We start from the raw sequence: 13,481 nt of genomic DNA on the forward strand, positions 1-13,481 counted from the left end.
TAAAATTATAGTTATATATGTTTCCTTCTTTTTTTTCTGTTTAATTTCAACAGGTAGTAGTAGTGGCATGTGATGCAAGAAAGCAAGTGTATGAGCTTATGCAGCATCAGCCAAAAGAAGAAAAAAAAAAAAAATCACACCATTCCCTCCAAATGCCTGTCCAGTTCCTCCTTAAATTTATTTAACCTATCAACTTCCACAACGACAGATGGAAGTTTATTCCAGCAATTAATCACCTGCCGGCTAAAGGCAAATTTCTGCACATCTATTCTACATCTGTCTTTTCTTAATTTAAATTTATGTCCCCTTAGGTTCGTAATCTGAACAAGTGGAAGGATCCCATCAGAATTCAGTGTGCTCAACCCATTCAAGGCCTTATACACCTCAATCAGATCACCGCGCAGGTGCCTAGTCTCAAGCCACTGCAATTTGCAGAACTTAAGCCTGTCTTGGTAAGAGGATCCCTTCATTCCCTCACCAATCTTGTTGCCCTTCCCTGTACACGCACAAGCAAATCTACATCCTTCCTAAAATGAGGCCTCCACACCTGTATGCAGTACTCAAGGCGTGGTACTGTGTAGTACCACACAGTTGGTACATATCTCTGGGGTTACTTCTACCCATATGCAGTACTTTGCATTTGTCAAGGTTAAACTTCAGTTGCCACTTCTTAGCCCATCTGTCCAAATTATCTAGATCCTGTTGCAGTAGCACACTGCCATTACTGTCATTAACAACCCTACCAACCTTTGTATAATCTGCAAACTTCGACACTAAGCCTAATATACCTTCATCAATATCATTGATAAATATACAAAAGAACAGAGGATCCAACACCTAACCCTGTGGGACTCCACTAATAACATTAGTCCACGAAGAGCAGCACCCATTAATTACCACCCTCTGTCTTCTCCCACTCAACCATCCTTTTATCCATTGTAGTAACTTATCCTTAATACCATTCTGCTCCAATTTGTACAATAGTCTTCCATGCGCAACAGTGTCAAAAGCTTTCCTGAAATCCAAATATATGATATCAAAATTATTTTTTGCTTCCAGTTCCTTTGTAACCACATCATAATATCCTATCAAATTTGTCAGACAAGACTTTCCCTTAACAAATCCATGCTGTGTTTGAATTATTGCTGCAGTCTTGTCTAGATGATCCTGCAATGCATCTTTAACCAGTGACTCCATTATTTTTCCCAGAACAGAAGTTAAACTAACTGGTCTGTAATTACTCGTGTCACCCTTCGATCCCCCTTTGTGAATTGGGGATACATTTGCACATCTCCAGTCCATGGGGACCTCCCCTGAATCCAAGGATGCTCTCATAATTATGGCTAAGGGTTTGCTTAGTTGCTTTGCTGCCTCCTTTAATATAACTGGATAGATCCCATCCACCCCAGGTGCCTTTCTTATGTTTAACTTCAACAATTTCTCCTCCACTTTGCTCTCAGTTATTACAAAATAATTAAGCACCCTGCTACAATTTGATAACCTTTGCCATTTTCAAACCTTAATAACTCCTCATGTGTGAATGTAGATGCAAAATACTCATTCAGTTTGTTTGCTATTTGAGCAGGACCAATAACAGTGGAACCATCAATATCGAGTGGACTAATCAGATTCATCTCCTTCCTTTTAGAGTTTATACAAGTAAAGAAATCCTTGCTGTTTTCCTTAGCATCTTTTGCCAAAGATTTCTCGTAATCTGCCTTCACCTGCCTAACCTGCTTTGTGACCTGATTACAGACTAGCTTATATCTGCCATAAGCTTCTGAGTCGCTTGATAATTTATATGCATCCCATGCATTTTTCTTCTCTGTCATGAGTCTCATTAGTTCATTTGATAACCATTTAGGCCTAAACCTTAAACAATATTTCTTAATAGGTATGAAACTTTTAGTAGCATCCATGATTAATTCCTTGAATGCTTCCCACTTAGAATTTACTGTTGGTAACATCGTCAGTTGATCCCACTGTACTCACCTTTATGGAAGCAAAAACTCTTTCCTTTACCCCTGATGGTAATTATATCTTTAAGTAAATCTCACATCAGTACACTGTGATCACTGCCACCTAGTGGTTCCTTTATCTGCAAATTCTTAATACACAAATGATCACTGCTGCTGATAACCAGATCAAGAGTATTACCCTCTCTGGTTGCCTCTCGAACATGCTGCTGCAGAAAACAATCATCCAATAAATCCAAAAAAGTCTTACTAGTGTGTGGGTGACCAACCCACAAGTTCCAGTCAATATCTGGGAAGTTAAAATCTCCCATTATAAGACATTCTGATTTACTATCCCACTCTATTTCTCTGTAGAATTGTTCATTGTACTCATTCGAGTCATTAGGCCTATAACACACTCCTACTCTTATTCCTGTTCTTCTATAGTAAAAAACCTGTTGAAATTAATAGATAATAATGCATTACACTTGAGAGAGTTTTCATTTAAGCAGCTATTTGTTTCAGCTATCCAATTAATTAAGAAATTATTGGAAATATCACTGAAATTAATATGAAAAAATCTGGGCAATTTACTGTATATTGTTTTTACTATATATTTGCTATGAATAAATAATATATCTTCTCTATATTGTCTTTTTTTTTTTTTTCTCTCTATATTATCTCCATTGTATGTATATTTAGGTTCACACTATCTGTTGGAGTTATGCTCCTGAAGATAGTTAAGAACCACAAATCTATGAAAATGAGTCAGAGTTATGCAACTTTGGAAAGATTAAGCATCTATGGGTAAAAGGAAGAGAGTGGGGGTATTCCCAACTTGGAAGGTAATTTTGTGTGAAGTACATTTTAGCACTGTATTATATATTATTATTTTAGTACAGTCCCACTTTTGATTTTTTTTACCTGTTTAATTTCAGTGGATGATAGCTATATCAATGTTGCTTTGTAAACACAACAGTTTAAAATATATATGCTTTATGTCCACTTATTGCTTTAGCATTAGCATTAGTAGAGGCATTTGATGCAAGAAAGCAAGCTTATGCAGCATCAGCCAAAAAAAAAAAAAAAAAGAAAAAAAGAAACCACTTCCACTTCACCCCTCTGTTCGTTCAAAATATCTGTCCAGCTGAGCCTTAAACTTATTTAGTCTATCAACTTCCACGACAAGGGATGGAAGTCTGTTCCACCAACCAACCACCCTCTGGCTAAAGGCAAATTTCCGCACGTCTATCCTGCATCTGTCTTTCCTCAATTTCAATTTATGCCCTCTCAGGTGATTATTCTGAGTGAGAGGAAGAATCCCATCAGCATTGAGCATGCTCAAACCATTCAAGGCTTTATACACCTCTATCAGATCACCTCGCTGGTGCCTAGTCTCCAGACACTGTAATTTGCAAAACTTAAGCCTTTCTTCATAAGAGCACCCCTTTGTTCCATCACTAATCTTGTTGCCCTTCTCTGTACTCATTCCAGCAGCTCTACATCCTTCTTGAAATGAGGCCTCCAAACTGTATACATACTCTAGGTGTGGCCTGACCATTGCCTTATACAAGGGAATAATCGCCTCCTTATCCCTGCTAGAAAAATTCCTATATATCATTGACAATACACCATGAGCTACTCTTGCAGCCCGTCTGCACTGCTCAGAGAACTCTTCATGTAAGAACTTCCAGGTTGAGAAACTTTTCATAAACTGGTATCACTGAACCACTAATCCTGCTTACCAGCAACACTAGACAATCCCATGACCATCTGAAAAACCTCCCCATGTTATAAATCTATTACAAACACACAAAACAGATTTTAAAATTAAAAAATAACTATTTTAGAATTTAAAAGTCATATTATAATTTTACTCTACACTTACTTCAAAATAATTCGATTTTGCAAAATAATTCTAAGATAGTATATAAAGTATGTTCGTGTTGGACGGCACCTGGGATTTCTCCCATCTCCGCGTGTGTTTCGCTGTATCGAGAACAGTACACTGTCAAGCTAGAGACATGAAAGTGTGTGGGCCGAAGACAGTATATAGTGAAATAGTAAAATAATGGGAGTTATTTTACTCTTAGTATAGAAGCAAATAAAATTTAAAGCAGCACTTCGAGTTAACAGGGTGGCCAGTGCAATGTTCAGTAAATTTATAGTGACATAAGCACCGGAAGGGCAAAAATGAGAGTAGGGTAGTGTTATAGCCCTAATGACTTGGAACAGTACAGTGAAAAACTGTACAGAGAAATAATGGGCCAATAAATCATATCTTATAATTGGAGATTTTAACTTTCCAGATATTGATTGGAATTGTGGGTTGGTCACTCACAAACTAACAAGACTTTTGTGGATCTATTGGATGATTAGCATTAGTAGAAGCATATGATGCAAGAAAGCAAGCTTATGCAGCAGCATCAGCCAAAAAAATAAATAAATAAAAACACGCTCCCATTTCACCCCTCCATTCGTTCCAAGTACCTGTCCAGCTCAGCCTTAAATTTATTTAGGCTATCAACTTCCACAACAAAGGATGGAAGTCTATTCCACCAACCAACCACCTGCTGGCTAAAGGCAAACTTCCGCACATCTATCCTCATCTGTCTTTTCTCAATTTGAATTTATCCATAGTCTCCAGAAACCATAATTTGCACAACTTAAGCCTTTCTTTGTAAGAGCAACCCTTTGTTCCATTCACTAATCTTGTTGCCCTTCTCTGTACTCATTCCAACAGCTCTACCTCCTTCTTAAAATGAGGCTTCCAGACCTGTATACAGTACTCAAGGTGGGGCCTGACCATTGCGTTATATAAGGAGATAATCACCTCCTTATCCCTGCTAGAAAAATTCTTGTATATCATTGACAAGACACTATGAACTACACTTGCAGACCATCTGCACTGCTCAGAAAACTTCATATCTTCCTGCACAATTACCCCCAGGTCCTTTTCGTTCTCTACCACTTTCAATGTAGTACCACAGAGTTGATACATCACTCTGGGATTGCTGCTTCCCATATGTAGTATTTTACATTTGTCAATGTTAAACTTCATTTGCCACCTCTCAGCCCATCTGCTCAACTTTTCTAGACCGTGTTGCAGCAGCGTACTTTTATTAGTTTCCTTAACAACCTTGCCAACCTTCGTATCGTCTACAAACTTGGACATTAAGCTTGATATACCATCATCAATATCATTTATAAATACAGAAAACAACAATGGACTCAATCCTGGACACTGCTCATTGTGGACTAATAGCATTAGTCCACGATGAGCAGTGTCCATTGATTACCACTCTTTGTCTTCTCCCACTCAACCATCCCTTTATCCTTAACAGCATTTTGCCTCCAGTGCCACACTGCTCCAATTTGTGCAGCAGTCTTCCATGTGCAACAGTATCAAAAGCCTTTCTAAGATCCAAATATATGATATCCAAGTTATTCCATGCATCCAGTTCCTTTGTGACCACATCATAGTATCCAATCAAATTGGTCAGGCATGGCTTTCCCTTAACAAAACCATGCTCTTTCCAAGTTATAACTGAAGTCTCATCTTGATGATCCTGCACTGCTTAACTTTAACCAGTGCCTCCATTAATTTTCCTGGAACAGAAGTTAAACTAACAGGTCTATAATTACTTGTCACTCCTTTGATCCTCCTTTGTGAATTGTGGTCACATTTGCACATTTCCAGTCTATGGGTACCTCCCCTGAGTCCAAGGAAGCTCTCATAATTATGGCTAAGGGTTTGCTTACTTGCTTTGCTGCTTCCTTTAATATAACTGGATAGATCCCATCCACCCCGGGTGCCTTTCTTGTGTTTATCTTCAACAGTTTCTCCTCCACTTTACTCCCAGTTATTTCAAGATTCTGTAGCTTACTGCTAGAGTTGAATACACCTCTGGCATTCCCCTTGCTGAATAACTCCTCATGTGTAAATGACGATGCAAAATATTCATTTAGTTTGTTAGCTACCTGAGCAGGATCATCAACAGTTGACCCATCAATATCAAGTGGACCAATCTGATTCATCCCCTTCCTTCCAGAGTTTACATAAGCAAAGAACTCTTTGCTGCTTATCCTTGCATCCCTTGCCAAGGATTTCTCGTAATCTGCCTTCACCTGCCTAACCTCCTTAGTAACTTGGTTGCATATCAACTTGTATCTATCATAGGCTTCTGTGTCATGTGTTAATTTGTAAGTATCCCATGCATTTTCTTCTCTGCCATATGCCTCATTAGTTCATCTGATATCCATTTTGGCCTAAACCTTGAACAATATTTCTTAGTTGGTATGTAAAGCCTAGTAGCTTCCAAGATAAGTTCTTTGAATGCTTCCCATTTTGAATTTGCTGTTGGTAACATCATCAGTTGGTCCCACTGTATAGAATTTAAATACTGTCTCAGTCCATCACAGTCACCTTTACGGAAGCAATAACCCTTCCCTTTACACCTAATGGTAGTTACCTCTTTGAGTAAATCCCACTTCAGCACACTGTGATCACTGCCACCTAGTGGTTCATTTATCTGCAGATTCTTAATGCATGAAGAATCACTGCTGATAATCAAATCAAGAGTATTACTCCCTCTAGTTGCCTCCCGAACATGCTGATGTAGAAAACAATCATCCAATAAATCCACAAAAGCCCTGCTAGTGTGTGAGTGACCAGCCCCCAAATTTCAGTCAATATCTGGGAAATTAAAATCTTCCATTATAAGACTCTCTGATTTACTGGCCCACTCTATTTCCCTGTACAGTTTCTTATTATACTCATCAGAGTCATTAGTCATTATGTCACACCAAACTGCCTCAACACTGCACTGTCCAGCAATGTCGACTGGCTTCACTTCCTTGGTTTTTATGTTTCTTAACTAATAGCATAACCCCCCCCCCCTTTCAATCCTGTCTATCCTTTCTGTAGATGTTGTACTCCCGAAATTCCAGTTCTGCATCCCTTATATCTGTGTGACACCACGTCTCTGATATCCCAACAGTTTTCTGCCTTTGATGTTTTGAGCAATACCTCAAATTCATCAAATTTATTTACTAAACTCCTAGCATTGGTGTACACGCAAGTATACCTGCACCTGTTTCTATTCTTAGCTACCCTAACACAACCCATGTGTTTACTTGTACCGCAATGGCTCCCAGCAGTCTCTGAAATATCATGCATCTTGTTTTTCAGGCTTCTGCTCATTCTAATAGAAGCAGTGCAAAAATCTCTTTCACCTCTGCCAGTGGCTACTGTCAATCTATTGGTCTTTGTCTCCCCCCAAGCTAGCAGTTTTCCGACCCACCTAACACTGCCTCGATAGCATCAGCAAATATTCTTGCACCCTTTCTATTTAAGTGTATCCCATCCCTGTAGAAGCAATCTCTCCTGTTAACAAGTACAGTCCAGGCCGAAAAAAATTCTACCCCTTGAGCCTTGCACAATCTTTCCAGGGCCGAATTGATCGACAAGGCTCTCATCAAATACTCCCTCCTATCGTGTCTGGGCAGAATTGCAGACACTTTCAAATTCAACCCTAATTCTCGGCTTTTGTTCAACAGTGACCTGTACTTGTTAAGTAATTCTGCCGGTCTCCTACTCTTAATATCATTAGTGCCAACGTGTACAACTATTAAAATCTTTAAAATCATCCAGCTCACTGCCAGAGTTTAACTCACCTCTGGCATTCTCCTCCCTGAATAACTCCTCATTGGTGAATGTAGATGCAAAATACTGATTTAGTTTGTTAGCCACCTGAGCAGGATCATCAACAGTTGAAGCATCAATATCCAGTGGACCAATCTGATTCATCCCTTTCCTTCTAGAGTTTACATAGGTAAAGAACTCTTTGTTGTTTTTCTTTGCATCCTTTGCCAAGGATTTCTCATCTGCCTTTGCCTGCCTAAACCTCTTTGTGACTTGGTTACAGACCAGCTTATATCTATCATAGGTTTCCATGTCAGCCATTAATTTATATGTATCCCATGCAGCCGACCGGGCTAGCCAGGTGGGCCAAGTGCCTGCCTGGCAACTCAAAGGTCACAGGCTTGGATTAGAGTACTGCAAAAAAAAACCTTAGGAGGTGCATTATGGCCACAGAAGCCGATATCAAACAACTAACTAAAAGAGGAAAAAAAAAAAAAGTATCCCATGCATTTTTCTTCTCTGCCACATGTCTCATTAGTTCATCTGACATCTATTTAGGCCTAAACCTTGAACAATATTTCTTAGTTGGTATGTAAAGCCTAGTAGCTTCCAATATAAATTCTTTGAATGCTTCCCATTTTGGATTTGCTGTTGATAACATCATCAGTTGGTCCCACCATATAGAATTTAAATGCTGTCTCAGACCACCATAGTCACCTTTATGAAAGCAAAAACCCTTCCCTTTATCCCTAATGGTAGTTACCTGTTTGAGTAAATCCCACTTCAGCACACTGTGATCACTGCCACCTAGTTGTTCCTTTATCTGCAGATTCTTAATGCATGAAGAATCACTACTGATAATCGAATCAAGAGTATTACTCCCTCTAGTTGCCTCCCGTACATGCTGATATAGAAAACAATCATCAAATAAATCCACAAAAGCCTTGCTAGTGTGTGAGTGACCAACCCACAAATATCTGGGAAATTATCTGGGAAAATATCTGGGTGAATATCTGGGAAAAATAAAATCCCCCATTATATAACTCTCTGATTTACTGGCCCACTCTATTTTCCTGTACAGTTCCTTATTATACTCATCAGACTCATTAGGCCTATAACACACTCCTACTCTCAATTTTGATCTCCCAATGCTTATGTCACACCAAACTGACTCGACACTGCACTGTCCAGCGATGTTGACTGGCTTCACTTCCTTGGATTTTATGCGTTTCTTTACTAATAGTATAACCCCTCTTCCCTTCCTGTCTTGTCTATCCTTCCTGTACATTGTACTCCCCAAATTCCAGTTCTGCATTCCTTATATCTGTGTAACACCACGTCTCTGATATCCCAACAATATCTGCCTTTGATGTTTTGAACAATACCTCAAATTCATCAAATTTATTTACCAACCTCCTAGCATTGGTGTACATGCAAGTATACATGCACCTGTTCCTATTCTTAGCTACCCTAACACAACCCATTGTACCGCAATGACTCCCAGCAGGCCCTGAAATACCCTGCATCTTGTTTTCCAGGCTGCTGCTCATTCCAATAGAAGCAGTGCAAGAATCACTTTCACCTCTGCCAGTGGCTACTATTAATCTATTAGTCCTTGTATCCCACCAAGCTAACAGTTTTCCGACCCACCTAACACTGCCTCAATAGCATCAGCAAATATTCTTGCACCCTTTCTCTTTAAGTGTATCTCATGCCTGTAGAAGCAGTCTCTCCTGTTAACAAGTACGGACCAGGCTGAAAAAATTTTACCTCCTTTCCAGGGCCGACAAGTCTCTCATCATATACTCCCTCCTATCGTCTATAATTGCAGACACTTTCAAATTCAACCCTAATTCACGGCTTTTTTTCAACAGTGACCTGTACCTGTACTTAACAAGTACAGGTCACTGTACTTAACAAGTATAGTGACCTGTACTTGTTAAGTAATTCTGCTGGTCTCCTACTCTTAATATCATTAGTGCCAACGTGTATAACAATATCACTCTTTGTGCCCTTAAAAGATGATATCTGCTCTACAACATCATCAACCTTTGACCCTGGCAGACATACCTGGGCCCTGTTCCACCTATCCTTTTTACATAGCATGTTCCCCATTTCCCTGACAATTGAGACCAACAACTGCTAGTTCCTGTGGGACCAGCGCATTCTGCCTTGGAGGTTGCCTTTGTGTTGCGTGATGATCAAGTGCAAGCTCTGGCGTTGATGTGGGCAGCTGAGAGCTTGATGGGCCTCTCAATTTAGATTCTTCGAGGGCATCCACCCTGTCCTTCAAGCTCTCATATAGGTCCATAACAATGCTGAGTTGTTGCCTCATTGCCTCACAGTCCTTACATCACGTGCGCACACAAAGACATCCCCCTTGGCAATATCATGTTTGTTATTTGGTTTTTAGGAGCATTAGCAACTAAGGCCATATTGCTTCGGGATATGCGGTGGTCATTTCCTGACCTTTCCGCATCCTCCGTATTTGGTGGTGACAGGCTCGAACCCCGGTCTAATCAAGAAGCGTGTGCTACGCACTGCTGCTCCTTCCCACCTGGCTACGGAGGCGGCCGAATATCATGTCCCTTACCTGATTGCTCCATAAACATCAAGCAAGCAGTGCATTTTAAAAGGCTGTGATTCAGAGGGCAACTGCTCCCCTCAGTTCTCCCCTGAGCCACTGCACTCCATTTAGCTTGAGCATTTTGCTTTGCTGCTCTGCTCTGAGTCATGATTCCAATTCAATTTCAATAAAATTTCAATTTCAGTAGAAAATTATAACCCTAAACTTGTATCCCAACGCTGTTGTAACATTATACCATATTTTCTGGCTTATAAGACGCAACCTAGTTTTGGCCACATAATTTGGAAAAAATAATAACCCTTCTATTATCCTTCGATACTGTTTACGGTGAAACTAAGAAGCGATCTTTTACCGACTGATGTAAACAAATATGTTTACATGGGGTGATACGGGATGTAATCAGGGAGTTGGTATTAAAAATAAATTAAATGGGTTACATTTATTTTTTAAAATTTTTTTATTAAATGGTCTTACAACATGGAGTTTTTATTCAATTCATAAAACACAAGAAATTTTTAAAAATATTTATTTGTTCTAAAGATTATGAAATGTCTGACATTTTCATTTATCCTTAAACACTAAAAAGCCAGTACTGAAATCATCATAATATTCAAGATATTCAATGTCACCATCGTCCATGTTATGAGTGATCTCTGAGTCAGATGAATCTATTTCCTCATACAAAAGGTCGTCTTCCGTGCCATCAAGAGCATTGGTTATGCCACACTTCTTAAACAATCATACTATTGGCTCCATTTTAATTTCATTCCAAGCATTTTTTACCCACTGGCAAACCTGACAATGGTAGGTCTTTTGATATGCCCTGTTGATGTTAGTTCATGCTGTGGGAGCATCATCCATTTATTCCATTCTTTACGCATGTAGTCCTTGAAAGGCTTATTTATTGATACTACCAGGGGTTGCATTTGACCCATTAACCCTCCAGGAATTACAGCCATTTGCGTGTTTTAACTTTTTAATATTATCTTAGTACAATTAGTTAGGTGAGACCGGAATTGATCCCACACGAGAAGTGACGGCTTCTTGCGAAGTCCACCAGGATGGCGTGACCACACCTTTTCCAACCAAAACCTCACGCCATGCTCATCCATCCATCCTTTGGGGTGAACTTGAATAAAAACTCCTGCTGGAATGCTTTCTTTCGGCATTGTTTTCCTTTTAAATATTAGTAATAGTGGTAACTTGGTATCATCAGCACAACATGTTATTGTTGTTTGTTATCTGGTTTTTAGGAGCATTAGCAACCAAGGCCATATTGCTCCGGGGATATGCGGTGGTCATTCTCTGACCTTTCCGCATCCTCTGTATTTGGTGGGCACGGGCTCGAATCCCGGTCTAATCAAGAAGCGTGTGCTACGCACTGCTGCTCCTTCCCACCTGGCTACGGAGGCGCCATCAGCACAACATGCCAGCACTGCTGTAAAATGGGATTTCTCATTGCCGGAAGTTTTAATGGTCACAGATTTAGCACCCTTAAAATCAACTGTCTTATTAGAGGAAACGTCAATGGAACTTCATCCATATTTGCAATTTGACTAAGTTCAAAATCATTTTCTTTTCTGACTTTGATAATATATCGGTGAAAATCAATAATTTTGTTTTCGCACTCCTCAGGCATTTTCTGTGCTATTTTTGTTCTTGTTCGCATCGCTAATCCATGTCTCTTTATAAATCTATAGCACCAGTCTATAGCACCTATAAAGTCATCATGCCCTGTTGCAGCTGCCCTCAATTTAGCTTCAGAAATGATATTTTTAGTTGTTACCACAATACCTTGGCTCCTCTGATCTGTAACCCACATCTTCATCTCATTCTCCAGTTCCTCCCATCCAGCTTTTTGCTTGTGAAGGTTGTGTTTTGACTTTATTGCTTGTCAGAGTTTCTCCTCTTGCTTTCGCCAGGCACGTACCATTTTCTCAGTAGGAGGTGGTCCAAAATGTCTTTCAGCAGCACGGTTTCCATATTGCTTTGCAAATTCTATTACTTGTAATTTAAAGGCAATTGTGTAGCAATGCCTTCTCAACAACTCCATCATAACAGGGTGTCCTGAAAATGCATTGCCGGTAGTCTTTAGGCCTAATCTGACATTGACCATATAAGATGCAGGGTGATTTTCCGAGTATTTCTTCGCGAAAAAAAACTGCGTCTTATAAGCCAGAAAATACGGTATATCTATATATTTTTTTTTAAATGTCAAGTATTATCTTTGAGTTTCTTTATATAAGTTCCGTATCAAGTTATGTAATAATTAATTATGTTACGTTCGTAAAATCTAAGTCATTATATGTATTTAATTAAAAGTACAATTTAATTAACAATGAAGTTCAATGAGATTAATAAATTTACTGATTAATTGATAATACTATACTACTATACTATACTAAGTTAATGCTATCTAGTTTGAGATATAACGTTGTATCATATAACAATGGCAACAAGTTACAAATGGTAAATCTACAGACACTTAAATATTAATTAACTTCCAAAATCTCACTGTCTCAATTCAGAATAAATCAAGGATCCTGCCTAGGTCTATAAGCTACTAACAGAAAATAATTTAATATAACAATTGGTCAATAAAGTGGCTAACTATAGCTAAAAAACTTCCGGTTCGCCGGCTCTGCAAAATTTGTAAAAACGTGGATTGGATACCCTTACCAATACTAAGTAATAACCTACAAAGTCTCTATCTACAGTAAAATTTAAACTAAGTATCGTAACTAGGAATATAGAGCTACTCTATAAAATAAGTTAATATGCCAATTCAAGCCAATTTAAGTTAATAAAACAGAAAAAACTTCTTTATGTTCCTCAGCCGTAAAAACTTCGCCTGCACAAGGCTACTCTTGTTTCTACAGAAGCATGTCAGAATGGCAACAAGAGGGACTAATACTTTTTATCTGATTATCAGCAGTGTGCATTCATACTTTAAGAATCTCCAGGTAAAAGAACTGCTGGGGGGCACTGATAACAGTGTATTGATGTGGGATTTATTTAAAGATGTAACTGCAATAAAAGGTTAAGAGAAGGTTTTGCTTACATAAACGTAGTCTCAGATGGGTATAAAATTGTATAGAGTGAGATATACTGATGATGTTATCATCAGGAAATTCTCAATGGAAAGCATTTTTTATCATCTAAACATTAGAAGGAAGGGGATGAATCAGATTGGTCCACTTGATATTGATGGTTGAAGACTGTTGAAGATCCTGCTCACTTTGCTGACAACCAGAATAAATATTTTGATCTACATTTTCACATGAGGAATTCTTTA

General features: G+C 38.9%; 1 protein-coding gene across 1 annotated transcript in view; it reads left to right on the top strand.

Moving 5' to 3' along the window:
- LOC150089320 (sodium channel protein para-like) overlaps nt 1–13,481 on the top strand; it is a 2,114,826-nt gene that overhangs the window by 1,611,787 nt on the left and 489,558 nt on the right. The window lies entirely within an intron of this gene.

This window comes from Mastigoproctus giganteus, chromosome 2, assembly GCF_048544385.1.
Source record: "Mastigoproctus giganteus isolate SK-2022 chromosome 2, ASM4854438v1, whole genome shotgun sequence".
Taxonomy (NCBI): domain Eukaryota; kingdom Metazoa; phylum Arthropoda; class Arachnida; order Uropygi; family Thelyphonidae; genus Mastigoproctus; species Mastigoproctus giganteus.